The sequence below is a fragment of the Protobothrops mucrosquamatus genome, unplaced genomic scaffold (assembly GCF_001527695.2).
Source record: "Protobothrops mucrosquamatus isolate PMUCROS unplaced genomic scaffold, P.Mucros_1.0 scaffold1785, whole genome shotgun sequence".
NCBI classification, from domain to species: domain Eukaryota; kingdom Metazoa; phylum Chordata; class Lepidosauria; order Squamata; family Viperidae; genus Protobothrops; species Protobothrops mucrosquamatus.
Genome location: NW_015387923.1, coordinates 227,987 through 236,217, shown reverse-complemented (window position 1 = coordinate 236,217; position 8,231 = coordinate 227,987).

Here is an 8,231-nt window from a genome sequence, read left to right as displayed (position 1 = left end):
GGCAGTCTCCGCCCGAGCGCGGGTTGGATCCAGCGGCGACCCGGCGAGCCCAGCCAAAAAGCCTCCCCTCCCCCTGCGAGGTGCCTCCAACCTCCCGGCAGTACTGACACGAATGAATGTGCGGCCACGGGTCCTTCGGAGAGGCGGAGTCGGCCTCTGGCCCACCTTCCTCTGACGGACGCCCCTTTCTAGGCCACGCGAAAGAATTACCATCATAGAGGCGGGGGGGATCCTCCTTTCTCTCCACCCCGGGGAAGTTATTTTACGAACAGCCATAATGTTCTTTGCAGCAGGGGCGCTGGCGGACGGATCCATCCCGTTTTCTGGGCATTTTCTTCAGGATCTTTGGCTATTCCGGCCGCCACAACGAGGAAAGGAGGTGTGGCGAGGGGATCCTGCAGCGTGACGCTTTGTAGCAAAGCGAGGTAGCCAAAGACGCAGTTGCCTGCCTTGGATTGGCACGTGTGAATCTGGGTTCTGCGCCCTTGCAAAGCAGGACGTCAGCACTCAAGGAACCCTCGGTATTCCGAAGGTGCCTGCAGTTCTCTCAAAAGACAGCGTGTGCCACAAATAGGGTTATAAACTGTCTGGTGTCTCCCGACCACATACCACCATCACGATGCGATATCCCGATGCCCAGATTGGTGCAAGCCTAGGAAATCGCCTGTGGCATTTTGGCTCCTCCCCTCTCACCCAATGGCCAACATGGCCACTGGTAAGGTGCCCTAACCCAAAGTTTCAGGACGAAGAAGGCAGCGCTCCGTTCAAGGCCGTCACTGCGCCCTCTTCCAACTTCTTCTCCTCAAAAAGGACAGAATACTGATTTCTAAACCATGGATAGTTACTGGATGGCAGCAGAATTATGGCTTTTGTTGCTATGAGATGGTTTGTCTGGATTTTTGCAGTCCATATCTGATACCTCTGGTATCCGATTTTATAGACACATTCACATTCATTTCAAGGCTGCTGACCAAAATGGACAACTAGTTTGTCCCCTCTTGGTTTTTTTTCCCTGCAGAGATGATTTTTGCCAATCTGAGGGGTCCCCATTTCCCATTCTTCTCCTACATGCATTAATGTTTATTTAACTAAACAAGCCAAGACATTTCTGAACACCTGAGACACAGAGCACAACTGGGATCTACAGCAAAATATTGTAGTGTTCGTGTTTGTAGTCACTGTGTTCCATTCCTCCCTTTTCCTTTTTCCTTGTTTCAATTTTATGGCAGCTAATCAGTAAGCTCATTCTTCTGTGGATTTTAGGGGAATCACCTATAAGAACAGACTGATTTTTCTTTTCTTCTGCAAACCCTGAGTTCTCCTGTATTTCCTTTTTGTGGATACAGTAGATGGATGACTGATTCCTGTCCAAGTTGCTTGGACAGGGAGACTTTCACACGAGGACTCTGCCAGTTAAAACCAGCTCAAAATCTTTGCCATCCATGATGACTAAGTTTGAGTTAATCGGATTTATATCTGGTTCTGCTCCAATGTTTTTAAAATTTTAAAATTGGAGTAAAATTAGCTTTTAAAAAAGCAAAAATACTGCGGCATTGGGGCAGCTTCTTTTCCCAGTTGCAAGAATGCTGGCCTTGCCATGTTCTTCCTGCCTCTTGACTTCAGTGCTCCAGGCCTTTGAAAGGGAAATGATGGCTTGATGCCAAGCAGGTACGTGCACATAGCACAAAGTAGATCTGCATGGGCGTATTGACAATTTACTTTAATTTCCTTTTGTATGGAGTGAGCATGAGGGGATTTTAGGTACTACCAGACTTGTAGCAATCCAGAGGGGTGCCAGTGATTTCTGTTCCTTCCAAACTTAAGATGTAGATCTTTAGACAACTTTTGACAGATGGGAAAGGAGGAAATACTGCCAAAATGATACAGTGCCATTCAGTATTCTCTCCAGTGCTTTTTTTTTAATGAGGTGAATCAATGCCATGAAAGAAATACTCATAATAAAGTATGGAGAAATTACTGCAAACATCAAGAATAATATAAACTGGATAATAACATTAAGATATAAATTCATCAGTTCAAGAGTTCCGTGTCACAAAGAGAAAATTTTATATCAATCTCATATCCAGGACTCATACCTTTTTCTTGAGTTTCAGAAAATCTTCCAATCTCTATGATGATGTAATATATGAAGAATCCAGGTGTGAAATGCTCCCTTCACTAAGACAAACCAACCAATGGAATTTAAACTACAGTTAATTTCCCCTTTTTGTCTGTGTGCCCTGCATAATTTGCTTTGTGCAAAGGATTCAAGTTCTACATTTTCCATGAAAATATACCCAGGCTATCTTATTAGCCAAACATTGGGAAAGCAAAATGTTGAATCTTTGTCTCTGAATGTTTTCTGAATTTGGTATTTTGAAACTAAAGATTCAAGCCACCTACTATACACAATCTTCTTCCAATTTAATCTTGGGTTGGCTTTAACAGACCCTGGGATATTCTGAAACCAAACCTAGTAATACTTAGGGGAACAGAAAGGAGGGGAAAAGAAAGAAGCTGTTGCAAAACAGGCAGTTCTGCCTCCAGATCATGACTTTGCAAAACTAGGATACCCAAAGATACATTATCAGACCCAAATGGCAAGTTAAAGACACAAACGTCTAAGGAAAACACTGACAGCATTCATTGCTCAAAGTTCAGCTGTGACAGGTATTAACTTAGGCCCTTAGAACAGGGGTGTCAAACTTCCGGCCCACGGGTTGGTTGCATCATGCGGAGGCCACGCCCACCCCAGTTCCGGCAATGTGAAAAAAGTCGCAATATGTTGCGACATGTCACATGACGTGGCGAGTTTGACACCTGTGCCTTAGAGCTAACTTACAATTATAACTCTAAGTATCATCATCATCATTTAGCCATTGTCTTATCTACTGCAGAATGAAGGCATGTCTTCTGCATGTTTCCAACCCATACGGCCCTGAGCTTTCTTTTGCCAATTGGCCCAGCAATACTTGCTGATGTTGTTGATCCACCTTGTTTTAGGTCTCTTTCGTGGACGCTTTTTATCAAGTGGGATCCATTCTATGATTGCCTTGGTCCACCTGCCATCAGTTCTTCTTGCTATGTGACCAGCCCATTTCCATTTCAATTCTTTTACTCTCTTGATGATATTGTATACTTTGTTCTCTAATCCATGTGCCAGTCTTTCTATCTTGTCTTGTATTGCTGAGCACGTATCTTTCCATGGCTGTTTGCACCATTCATAGCTTTTGTATCGATTGAGAGGTTAGTGTCCATGTTTCACCAGTTACAGCAGGGAGCGCACACTGATCGAAAACTTTTTTCTTCAGGCACGGGGGGGGGGGGAGGTTCTTGAAAATTATGCTTAGCTTGCCGAATGCCTGCCAACCACATTTAACACACCATTTAATTTCCTTTATTGTACCACTTTCCATTGAGATCCATTGGCCAAGGTATATGTAGTGGTCTACTGCATCTAGTTCTTCACATATAAACATTCTAAGTATAACTCTTAAGTATAAAGAATAATAAGTAATTCAGCCTACAATAAAATGAAGGTATGAAACATTGCAAGAATGTAATAGGGAGAAGTGTGATAGAGGACCAAAAGTCCAAAGTCTACAAATAAAATTACAGTAACAGAAGACTACATAATTAAATATTGATCTGCAAAAGGAAAATAATGATCAGAAGAAATAGCTGAAAGAACAAATAAATTGTAGTTCAGATTGAATAAATAAACACACAAATAAATAAGAAGGCTCAACACTCTTACTTCTTCTGCTTATTATCTACATGAAATCACTGGGTGAGGTAATTTGTAATAGAGGATCCAGGGTCCAGTGCCATGATTATATTGAAACTTAATTATATAGTGATACCTTGGTACTTAACTGCTTTGAAACTTAAATTTGGTACTCAATGCATTGGACGTGAATATTTTGTCCTGATACTCATCGTTTGTTTAGTACTCAATGCATAAGCTAGAACAGGTATCAAACAGGTGGTCCGCAGGCCGGATGCGTCACATGCCAGCCACACCCGCCCTGGCTCCACAAAGGTAAAAAATGTTGTGATATATCACAATACATCAAGTGACACAATTGAGGTTGACACCCTTGAGCTAGAACTTGGTGTTGGCTGCCTTGTGACTCACTACATTTTTCCTTATGGGAAAATCTGTTTGATACTCATAGTTTTGGTACTCATCATGCTTCCCATAACCAATTAACAATGAGTATCAAGGTACCACTGTACATCTCTACCCTGGGTCAACCAAGACATGCTGTGCATGGAAGTTGTGAAGAGCTGGATGGAGAGGACCAGGATTAAACTCAACCCTGACAAGACAGGGTTAGTTTTAAGGTTCTCCCAGTATCAGGGATTTTCCATCTTTTTGTTCCAGATGGGGTTGCGCTTCCCCAAATAGAAGTGATGTACAATGTGGAAGTTCTCCTGGATCCTTAGCTCTTTCCTGAGGAGCAGATGGTAGCTGTGATGAGGATGCTTTTGCCCAGATTTATTCGGTGCACTAATTGTGCTTTTAATTGGCGCAGAATTTTTTTCTTGGTCACGTTTAGACTATTGCAATCACTTTACATAGGGCTGCCCTTGAAGATCACTCAGAAACCGCAATTTGTCTGTGCAAATTGGGTGAGCCACACTAATTGTCAGCAAGCTTCCAAATACAATTCAAGATACTTATTGTGACCTATACAGTAAAGCCCTCCATGGCTGTTACTGTACATAATTACATCTAATGAGTCTAGGATGTAACTCTTCCTTGTTATGCACCAGCCTAATGGAATGATGTCCACACCACTACTCAAGGTTTACATTGCCTTGACTCTGCTGTCCTTTAAGAGGAATCTTGAAGTCCTGGCTATTTCCCAGGCCCTGGGATAAGGAATGATTCTCCTTGGTTTTTTGGTATTATCAGGCCTCATTTTTTTATTGTTTTTGTAATATGTATTATCAGATCATGCCATCTTAATGGGGATTTTTTTTACTGGTTGTTTTTATTGTAAGTCACACAGACTTGAGTTGGGAAGTTCTATAAACCTGATTAAACAAATTTTGCTGACCTAGCAACTCACAGAATACAAAAGCATAAATTTGGATTAATAAATACAACACATTCACACGAAACATTATTATAAAACCAGCAAACTGCATAACTGTTAAAATAATAATTCAGTCCATATAATACGATAACCAGGGGCATCCAAGAGGGAGGGGTTGACAAGGTACTCAAGATGGTAGGTCTGACCAAATGATTGAGGCCATGTTTCTTTTTAACATGCATCATAATGTGTCTAAAAAAGAACCAGGGATGTGGTTGCATCCACCTTCTTGACTTTTTTGACTTCCTTGCTGATACCTCTGATACTAAAGGCTAATCTACAAGGAGAAATTCAGTTAAATAAACTGAAAATGAAAAAGTTCAGATTTTATATACTCGCCTAGCTTAGGAATTTTATTTATTCATTCATCACATTTCTACACTGCCCATCTCACCTAAGTGACTGAGCTGTTTACAATTAAAACTGCTGCCCCTCCCTTTGTTCGGCTGATTCATATCCTTTAAGTAACAAAAAAAAATCTGTACTCTAAAATAAAAAGTGTATTTACATTACCAGAAAGTTTATAAAAATCAAGCTCCATTAACCACCGCTTAATTAGATTTCTGATTCTGAGCGTCTAAAGGGATTCTATTTTAAAAAAACACCACTATTCCATATGGATTTCCATGAAGTTGTCTAGATCCATTAATACATAATTAAAGTAACACTAGTGATATATAAATAGAATAGAATAGAATAGAATAGAATAGAATAGAATGGGACCTTGGAGGTCTTCTAGTCCAGCCCCCTGCTCAAGCAGGAGAACCTATACCACCTCAGACAAGTGACTGTCCAGTCTCTTCTTAAAACCTCCAGTGATAGAGTGCCCACGATTTCTAAAGGCAAGCTGTTCCACTGGTTAATTGTCCGCACTGTTAGGAAGTTTCCCCTTAATTCCAGATTGCTTCTCTCTTTGATCAGTTTCCAACCATTGTTTCTTGTCTTGCCCTCTGGTGCTTTGGAAAATAGTGTGATACCCTCTTCTTTGTGGCACCCTCTCAAATACTGGAAGACTGCTATCATGTCACCTCTATTTCTTTTTTTCTTTAGACTAGTCAAATCCAAGTCCTGCAGCCGTTCTTCATATATTTAAGAATGAAACTTCTTAATCTAGCAAAGGGACCTGAAAATTTATCCCCACATATGTGTTCATAACTACAAAGTCTCAGATAGGAAACGATGACTCTTCATGACAGATAATTCATAAAGTGAATTATAAGTTTCCATTTTGGATCTCAAAATATTTATGAAGTTCAATTATTCTCAGCACCCTACTTCTCTTTTTAATTTCAGAAAGAGTTTCATGGACAAAATAATTCTATGGTCTGACCTTCTGCCCAAAATGCTAATAGTAATAATAATAATAATAATAATAATAATAATAATAATAATAATAATAATAATAATAATAATAATAATAATAATAATAATAATAATAATAATAATAATAAAAATAAAAAGTTGGAAGGGACCTTGGAGGTCATCTAGTCCAACCCCCTGCTCAGGCAGGAAATCCTATACCATTTCAGACAAATGGCTGTCCAGTCTCTTCTTAAAAACTTCCAGTGTTGGAGCATTCACCACTTCTGGAGGCAGGTTGTTCCACTGGTTAATTGTTCTAACTGTCAGGCAGTTTCTCCTAGGTTGCTTCTCTCCTTGATTAGTTTCCATCCTTTGCTTCTTGTCCTGCCTTCAGGCGTTTTGGAGAATAGCTTGGCTCCCTCTTCTTTCCGGCAGCCCCTGAGATATTGGAATACTGCTATCATGTCACCCCTAGTCCTGTTAAATAGGAGCACTAGTTAACAGGATCAGTTCCAGTGAATTCAGAAACATTTGCTGTTGGCAATGTGAGCTAATCAGCAACATGGTATGCACCAGTAACAGCCAGAGCTGCAGGCAAATGTGGGATCCAAGAGTAGGGGATCAATTGTATACGGGCTGCAATACTGTGATGTTAGGGAAGGCTTGAGTGGAGCCCTTCTGCCTGACATAGTGTGTGTCTACATGGATTTGTTTATTTAAACATGTTACACAGGAATTGCATAGGATGGCCAGAGGAAAAGGAAGACAATACTTTTACATCTTTGATAGCAAAGAGGTTATACAGTATTAGCACCCAACCAGTATATATTGAAATGTACATTCTACCTAATAGCAGCTGCTTAGCTATCTCAGCTGTAGGGCATCCCCTGATCCCCCTTGAAAATTTATTCTGAATGAATGAAGCAGCCAGTACATTTGCTACTTGTTTGATTCTGAAACCTGTTGTCTGCTTCATCCCCATTAGGTCTACAGTATTATAACTTTACTTGTGTAAAAAGGCTAAAAGTAGCAATCTTTCTGAAGAAAGTAATTCTAGAAAGCCTGATCAGAATTTGTCAACAGTCTAGAAATGATAAAGTATTACCGGTATATCTATTTTATTGAAAACTAGGGAGAGAAATGATCAAGTAATGGCTAAAAACAGAAGACTATATTCATATGCAATCTATTCTATCTCTCTATCATCCAGCTTTTTATCCATCATGTATATACCGGTAGTGATGGTTTTCCATCAAATTCTTAATAGTTTTAGGTGTGATAGATGGATTCCAAAAATATTCTGGACATGACTCACTTCCTAGCAAGTAACTTAAAGTTGCAACCTAAAAGCATAACTACACATTCCTTCACCATTGTATGCCTTGACTGCTTCAAGAGTACTTAACCTCTTACTTGCCCCTTTTACTCCATTCCCCATTCTACCCCATTCCCTACAACCAAAATCCAAGAACCATGAGTTAGTTTGAAGCAAGAAGCTTCCCATGCTTTTAGTATGGGATTAAAAGAGTTGGAAAAGTATTTTAGAGAATATATGCTGTGTCTAGTATTAAGGATTCTTTAAGGATGATTAACTCTTTGGTTCTTTAAATTCTGAATGAATCTGAGAATTTTAATGGGGAAGACAGTGATGCAAAATGGACAAAGTTGGGTCAGATCCATAGAAAAAGTTAGAATTTTCCAGGTTGGGTCTTTCATTTTTGTGGGGTTGTTTTTCTTTTCTTTTTTCTTTTCCTACTGTATGAAATGTATTTTAGGGAAATCACAAAGGTTTTTACACTTTCCATACATTAAAATATCAGGAGA